The sequence below is a fragment of the Marmota flaviventris genome, chromosome 2 (genome assembly GCF_047511675.1).
Source record: "Marmota flaviventris isolate mMarFla1 chromosome 2, mMarFla1.hap1, whole genome shotgun sequence".
Classification (NCBI taxonomy): Eukaryota; Metazoa; Chordata; class Mammalia; order Rodentia; family Sciuridae; genus Marmota; species Marmota flaviventris.
Window position 1 is genome coordinate 75,924,301 of NC_092499.1, and position 8,474 is coordinate 75,932,774.

The 8,474-nt window shown below is 42.2% G+C and overlaps 1 non-coding gene across 1 annotated transcript; it reads left to right on the forward strand.

Moving 5' to 3' along the window:
* The first annotated feature begins 742 nt into the window (after positions 1-742).
* Trnaa-agc (transfer RNA alanine (anticodon AGC)) lies at positions 743-815 on the forward strand. Its single transcript has one exon. It is a non-coding gene; the product is annotated as a tRNA-Ala (tRNA).
* Positions 816-8,474: the final 7,659 nt, after the last annotated feature.

The following is an 8,474-nucleotide window of genomic DNA, read 5'->3' on the forward strand; positions in this document are numbered from 1 at the left end:
TCAGTAGATGGATGAATAAAGAAATTGTGGTATATATACATAATAAAATATTACTCAGCAATAAAAGAGAATAAAATCATTACATTTGCAGGTAAATGGATGGAGTTGGAGAATATCATGCTAAGTGAAGTAATCCAATCCCAAAAAACCAAAGGCTGAATGTTTTCTATCATATGTGGATGCTGATCCATAATGGGGTGGGGAAGGGAGCATGGGAAGAATGGAGAAACTTTCAATAGGTCAACATGGAGGAAAGGGTAAGGAGAGGGCATGGAGATAGAAAAGAAAGTAGAACAAGATGGACATTATTCCCTAAGTACATGTATGATGACACAAATGGTGTGACTCTACTTTTTCTACAACCAGAGACATGAAAAATTGTGCTCTATATGTGTACTATGAATTGAAATGCATTCTGCTGTCATGTATAACAAATTAGAATAAATAAATAAATTTAAAAAAACAATAGTGCATCCCAGGAGAGATGACAGCAATTAATAAAATTAATTGGGCAACACCTAGGGGTGCAGGGTTGAAGTCCCCATCACATCTCCATTGAATTACCTGTCAAAACTTTGCAAAGATCAGATCCTGGAGGATGGCAATAGATTGCCATGGTCGACCATATAGTAGCCCCTTCTGAGTGTGCTGTGCCAGATGTGATATGTTAGAGCAAATTAATGTAACGTATGGCTACTGAGCCAATGAGTGTGTTCTTTCCATCAGAACCATTGATTCGGGCTGTAGCTGTAGCTCAGTGGTAGAGTGCTTGCCTAGCATGCATGAGGCCCTGGGTTCAAACCTCAGCACCACATAAAAATAAATAAATAAATGAAGATATTGACAACTATAACTAAAAAATACATTTAAAAAATGTGTCAAAAATTTTTAAAAGGGTTTGGGGATATAGCTTAGTTGGTAGAGTGCTTGCCTCGCATGCACAAGGCCCTGGGTTCAATCCTCAGTACCACACCCCCCCCCCCACACACACACACAAATTAAATTCTTATTAAGTGAATATTCACAATAAAGCGTGCTGTATATTTGGGGACAAAATCACACTGTCAATTCTTTGAAACATACAGCACCAACAGCCAACAGACAGGTAGAACCCACCAGAGTTGCTAGGAAGATTATGGGGGTGGGGAGATACTGCTTACAGCTGTTACATTAATTAAGGAACAAATGGCTTCATCTGCCACACCATTTCTCTGTGGAGCTACCAGCCCTTTTTTGCTGCTTGGCTCTGAATTGATATTGCACTAGGGAGCCCTCCTTCCTGGCCCCTGTCAAGTTTCCATGTGGAACGGATCTCAGAGAGGAAGGTCTGGCAGTCTGAGTCACAGATTCTCATCTGCCTGCTTCTCCATCACACTTAGGCCTGGGATGAGAGGGTGGCATGGCAGGATCGCCTTCGCTGTACAGATGTGACTGTGGTTGTAGGTGGGGTCTGTGGACCAGCATGGACTGGAATCTTCAGAGGAAATTCATCAACAAGAATGGATGGGGCTGAGCAAGAAGGCAGAGGTAGGCTGGCAGTGTGAACTCCCTGTGTAGTTGTATTACTTTGTTTATTCACCTAATTTGCATGTAGCAGTAGTCCCATATAGGACACAACATAGCTACCCATATAGTTAGCTTTGATTGCAAGATCCTAGAACAGTGGAGCCTGGATTAGGTTTTTATATGGTATCTTCCCTAGGGCCTAATTACTCTGGTAACTGTGGAGCCACCCATCAGACCACATGGCTTCTCAAACATCCAGCCCTTGCATAGGAGCAAGTCAGTGACACTTGTGGATTTCTCCATGGGCTCATGTTCCATAAGTGAGGTAAAAGTCATTCTGTCATCTGATGCAAGTCAAAGACAAGGATAAACATAACATTAGGAAAAGTTATAAATGCATCATGTTCATTACCATTACCACGATAAGCTCTGCCACGCGACCAGTGCTGGCTTCATTTACAAGGTTCGATTCATGAGTAAATGCTAGGGAGTTTTAAATTAAAGAGACAAGACTCTAATTACCTTTAAAACCAGCTCCTGGATGGCTTCTCCTAGCTCCCGCCTCCAGCCACCTACTGCTGTAGCGAGGTTTACAGAAGAGACTAGCGAGACAGAGAGAACACGCCAGGGAGTGGACTTTTATTGGGGAACAAAAAATTCAAGGGAAAATCCCATTCAATGAAGGTTAAGAGGGGCAGCATCCCAAGGTCAGGGGCGAAGATTGGGTCTTCGGGGCAGTGGCCAGACACGCCTCTTCATGGACAAGCCCTCAGACCTGGGAAAGGGTGGGGAAAGCTCTAACATAGCTGTGTCTAAGTGCCTCTCACCCAGACAGGGAGGTAACTCAAATCACATGCGAGGATGGCCTCCCACAGTAAGCCAATCATGTGGATCAAAAGTCTTAAAATAGACATCCCATTGTTTCCAAAGTCAGGGAAAATCATATTATCCTCCCCTTCATTTTTTTCTCCTCTTCGTTCTGGAGAAACAATGAAGCACTGAAATGTCCAAGAAGGTAGTTGAACTTAGAGGCATAAGATTCTCTAGGCACCTGTTGGGTTATGTACCCTGTCCACAGAGTTCCCTGTTGTCACCAAAGTCCATGAACCTCCTCTCCTTCCCAGCTAGAGGCTCAAAGGGTTATTTTCCCTCTTAGCCTTGTGATGGAATGAACCCCTTTCTTGAATACTCTCCCACAACATGACCATCCTAGGGGATATAATCATTTAAAGAGGGACATTAGCACAAACCATCCCACCCAGAAAGGGAAAGAACAGTCATTGACAATTAAGCGGATTCTCTAAAGAAGCAGCATGGCTCTGGATAGAAAGGAATGGGTAGTGGGGCCTGTTATATCCAAAGAGAAAGATGGAGGTCAAGGCAATGGAAGACATTCTTTCCCTGAGTTGAAAGTGGGTGGCTGACTCTAAGAAAAAATATCATGTTGACCTTAGCTGCAGGTCCCCACCTGAGGAAGACAACTGCTCTGGATACTGGGCCCCAGTTTGCCTAGTGCTTTGGAACTATCATTATCTTCTTCCAGAACTTACAACACCCAGGAAGAAAATATCCACAAAGACTGGTGGAAACACCAAGAGGAAGGGGCTCTCCTACTCTTCCTTTCTTGAGAGGAGAGGCTGCTTTTGAGGTGTTAGGGTGGAAGAAGTCAGAGGAGCCTGAGAGTGGAGAGTGGTGGGAACTAATACCCCAGGAAGCTGGGGTCATGGCTGTCGGTATTTAGGTTCTTTCCATTTGTAGTTTAAGAGGAGAGTTAAGGCAATTGTTGTTGTTCATTGTTTCAACCTTTATTCCTCCTAGACCAATGCCCCACTCAGAATTATCTGACCTTTCAGCAAAAAGCTCTTCTTGCCATCTCCACCCTCCAGTAAGGTGCATTTCCATTCCAAACCATTTTTGGATGGAGGCAATGGGACAAATGCCAGTGGGTCTAGAGAACACTAGGAAAAAAACTCTAAAGACAATAGGATGCAACTTCTTTATGGCTTCTTTAGGTTAGCTAGTGACATGCACAACCCAAATTACATTCACTTTAACCACCAAAGAAGATTACAACTTCAAATGTTGTGAAGTTCTTTTTATTAAGTTTCTTTGAAAAAAAAAAAAAAAAAACCTCTTAAAAGTTACCATCCAGGCTTCATGGTAAGAAGGTATGTGAATACTTGAATCAAGAGCTCACAGCAGAGAACATCAAGAGTAGGATATAACTGGTGAGAAGGCCACAGGCCTCACATGGCCAGCCACTGTGCGAGAGTCAGCATATAAAGGCAAACAGTGCTGATGGAAATGCACCAAGTGCCTAAAAAGTGGCAAGCACTGTTCTAAGCACTTTTCCTGTAACCAGTGAATATGTTTGCAAAGCAAGTGAAATAGCATGGAAGAGGTTTATGCTTTGTCCTTGTTGTGTCCCTCAAAAAACATGTTAAGCATTTCCTTGGTCTCCTTCCTTCCTTCCTTCCTTCCTCCTTCCTTCCTTCCTTCCTTCCTTCCTTCCTTCCTTCCTTCCTTCCTTCCTTCCTTCCTTCCTTCCTTCCTTCCTTCCTCCCTCCCTCCCTCCCTTCCTTCCTTCCTTCCTTCCTTCCTTCCTCAGGGATTGAAGGGGCACTTTACCACTGAGTCACATCCCCAGTCCTTTTAAAAATTTTTTTATTTTGAGACAGGATCTCGCTAAGTTGCTTAGAGCCTCCCTAAATTGCTGAGGTTGGCCTGAAATTTGCAATACTCCTGACTCAGACTGCTAAACCTCTAGGATTATAGGCATGCATCACCATGTCTAGCTGATAGAGTTCATTATTTACCAATCATAGATAGCATCCTGAGACAACCAGCAAGAGCCAATTTTAGATATCAACATGGCAAAGCCAACATCACTAGATTTTCTTACTTATGAGGATTCTGTCGTGGGTTTCCAGGATAGAAGTGATGACAGAAGTGAATAGCAGTATTTTTCATGGTACAGATTTGGGAAGAAATAATGCTTTGTTCTTTGAGCAGCATATCTACATAAGCTATCTTTTAATCAAAACCAATTTAACTACCTTTGTCTGTTTGCAATTCATTAATTTAAAAAGCATGTTATTATCCAAAACACAGAAGTCATTAATTAAAATCTCTGCAATCAAACTAGGGTGTGGAACATTTAAAATATAATGTATAGAGATTGCCATGGTAACTCATTCAGTTGTAATTCTGTACCTCCCTAAAGCAAGAGCCTAGAAAGGAGAAGACAGGCAATTTGGAGAGATACCAGCTCCAGAAATGGAGTTAATCTGTGACTTAAGCCCTCTGTAACTTAAGCCTTTTTGTTTACCAGCTATTCACCAACTGGAAGAAAAATAGGTTGTAAGAACACACAAGAGATTCCAATTCGAAGCTCCCTAAAATTGCCTATTCCACTCTATAGCTGATTCTCAGCAGAGAAGGAAATGGGAAGAGATTGCAGGGAGATGCCACCATCATCAACCAATGAGTATAAAGAAGGCCTAATTTATTGCTTCTGAAAATGGCAGGAGACAGGTGCATCTCCCAGGGGAAGGATTCTACTTAATCCTTAGATTAGAACCCACCATTCCCTCTCCTCAACAAACAATCATGAACAATGCGGAACCAACCCAAACCAAAGAGTGGAAATTCTTTTGGAACATTGATGATAATTTTACAGAGAGAAAATATTGCACCATCCCCACATTGTCCAGTCATACTTGAACTCCGAGTCAAAATAGGAATTCAATTTTTTTTCCTCACCAAGTGAGAATTTTAACTGAATCCTTCTCTGTTGTCACAAACCATTCTACCTTGCCTATTCACCCAATTCCACACTCTCCCTTCCCATCCCTCCTCCCCAGTCAGGATGATAAATTATCTGACCCTGAGAACTCACACCACCCTGGGCTTCTGGAGATCATATGGCTGGCCACCAACCCTCCTGTCCCCTGTTTTGTTCACACCCTCATAACAGTCTCTGAAAGGAAAGTGACTACAACACTCAGAGCGACCAAGAGATCTTTATTGCAGTAGTGTCTGATTAATAGGGAAGGAAGAGAAAGAGGGAGAGAGAGAGAAGGGAAAGAGAGAAGAAAGAGGGAGAGAGGAGAGAGAAAAGAGAGAGTGAGAGAGGAGAGAAAGAGAGAAGAAGAAAGAGAAAGAGAGAGAGAGAGAGAGAGAGAGAGAGAGAGAGAGAGAGAGAGAAAGAAAGAGAAGAAAGAGAGAGCAAGAGAGGGGGGCCCGGCAGGAGAGAGTTTTTACAGCCAAAATCTAATGGGGTCTTCAGGTCTGCAAGCTGCCTTGTTGGCGTACAGTGATTGGACCATACAGTAGTTGCTAAGGTTGTCATCTTCTGCCTTCAGGCAGACGGGGCAGGGGTCAGATGTGGGTTTCTGTTGCACAGACAGGTGAGGGTCAAGTGTTCAATCTTGAGTGGGGTTGAGTGTTCAGACTTGAGGCAAATAAGCGAAAAGGAACCAGACTGGTGAGGGTCCAGTGTTCAGCCTACCCTGCAGCCAACATTTGTTCAGCCTGCTCTGCAACTAACAGTTTCCATTTCTCTTTTTAAACTAGTTGTACAAAAATTGATGGATTTTGGGCTGAACCCAACTACCACCTATAACTATAAAGCTCTAATTTAAAAAAATAAAAGCAGATGGATTATAAAATCTACTTCCTGAGTAGATAACTCGCCTAATGTGGTCAGGAAATGTGAACAACCATAATAATCTCAAGGATATTATTAATGGAAGGGCTCTAAATTATTTAGCTTATATAGTTTCCAAGGCTTAGGAACAATGGAATCCATTGCACCACCGTGCTGTGCTGTTGCTCGAGGAAGGCTCCTTCTCTACTAGGAGTATGTGGACAAGGCTCTTAAGCAAAGTAGGTGACATTAGAACTGTGGCAGAGACGGTGGCAGAGGGTCTCTTCTTAGGTTATACATAAGTGTGATGAAGATGTCTAGAATGTAGTTACAGATAACATGTGAGCAAATAATTCATTTTCTAATTACCACAATTCCAGTATTAATTGGAGTTACTCTGAAAAGTATTTCATTTATTAGGAATTTATTCAACTTCCTAACTTTGCACTGGGAATCATTTATGAAAAAACTAATGGGCCCTGGAAAGGGACCCAAGTGCTAAGTTAGGTAGCCATATTTGAACCAAATATTTCTACCTGGGCACAGTCTACTTTTCAACACAAAACAACTGCTAGGTGCTGATAAGCCACAGTAGTAATAAAAGGGGTGGCTGTTCTATAAATACAGTCTGTCAGCTGGTACCGCATGGCATGAAAAGGTGCAGCCAGGCATCTTTCCTTGCACTAGGTCACTTTCCATGGCTTTCCACAGGATTGCCTCCAGTCTCCTCTGACCACATTCACTGGAGGAAAAAACTTGACTGAAATTAGTCTGCTATAGAGCATGATGACACAGCACTGTGAATGTACTTAATGCCACCAAATGATACATTTAAAAATGGCAAAAATGGTAAACTCTGTTGTATATATTTGGCTAAATATAAATAAATTTTGTAAATAAAATTTATTTTATATAACAAATCAAATTTATAATAAATAAATAAAATTTACTATATATAATAAATAAAATTTATTGTAATAATAAATAAATTAAATAAATAAAATGTATGTATATAATAAATAAAATTTATTATAATAAATAAAATTTATATATATAGATAGATATATAGAGAGAGACAGAGAGAGAGAAAGACAGAGATAGAGACAAAGACAGAGACAGAGACAGGTAGGCTCCAGAATGAGGCAGGAAATGTGTGGTGGGACAAAAATGTGCTGTGCTACGCTAGACATTTTAGTGTTTGGAAGTCTAGCATCTTAACACCCTTTTCTCCTCTGAAGGAATTTCAAGATGGAAATGAAGGGTGGCATTTGGGAATAGATGGTAGAGTGTTAATGACCAGGAATCTAAATTTCAAGGGAGGGACCAAAGATGAGGCTGAGCCAGAAGTGATCTGCCATGGAGTGGGGGCGGGCAGTGAGTGACAGGGTGGTGCTGCAGGCTTCTCTTGAGCCAGCGGCAGGCAGGCAGCTCTGCTGTGTCTCGTACCCTCTGCTTCCTGCCCATTTTCTTGCTTTGTCCAGTCCTCCTGTTAATTCTGCAATAAAATCCTCCTAGTAATTCTTTTTTAACTTGTTACTCTGTGTTTTGCATTGTTAATACAGAGAGAAACTATTTCATCACGCCCACATTGTCAAATCACACTTGAAATCCAAGTCAAAATGAGAATTCAAGTGTTTTGTCACCAAGTCATAATCTTAACTGAATCTTCCTCCCTTTTTACAAAACCATTCCACCCTGTCCGTTTTCGGTCGAGCGGAGGCTCCAGTGAGCAGGGATAGTTCTCTATCACAACCCGAATGCGCTGGAAGATCAGAAGGACTGGCTTCATGCTCTTGGCTGCTTTAAAGACTGCAGTAGGAGTTCCTGAAAAAGAGACCACATCTTTTCCCTAAAAGCCTTAACAATGAGGGTAAGAGCAACAGGGCTGTTCCTTCAGCCGACCCTGGGTTATTCCTCCAGAGGGAGGCAAATGAGCCACAGGCTTGGTAGGGCCCAGGCTCCCAAGGCCAAACCACAGAGCCCCACACTGAGAATGACCCCACTCTCACTCCAAAGGGCTCTGGGGTGGTTCTCTCTTCTCTAAGGTCTTTGGACCTTCTTTATCAATTTCGACAAACAAGAGAAATCTGAGGAACTCAGGGGGACCGGAAGAACAAACCCTAAATCTATAGAGGCCCAGGACTGCTGGTTGACTGGTGGATGTTTCTGATAACTTGCTCTTCTTTAATCCTGTCTTTTTGCCTGTATCAGAAGTTGATTGTACACCAAAGCTTATTAACATCCTAATGAAAGACAAACCCTGCTTTAAAAGAGCTACATTGTCCCTGAGGATGATTCCAAGGAGCCTCCCAGAAGGCTG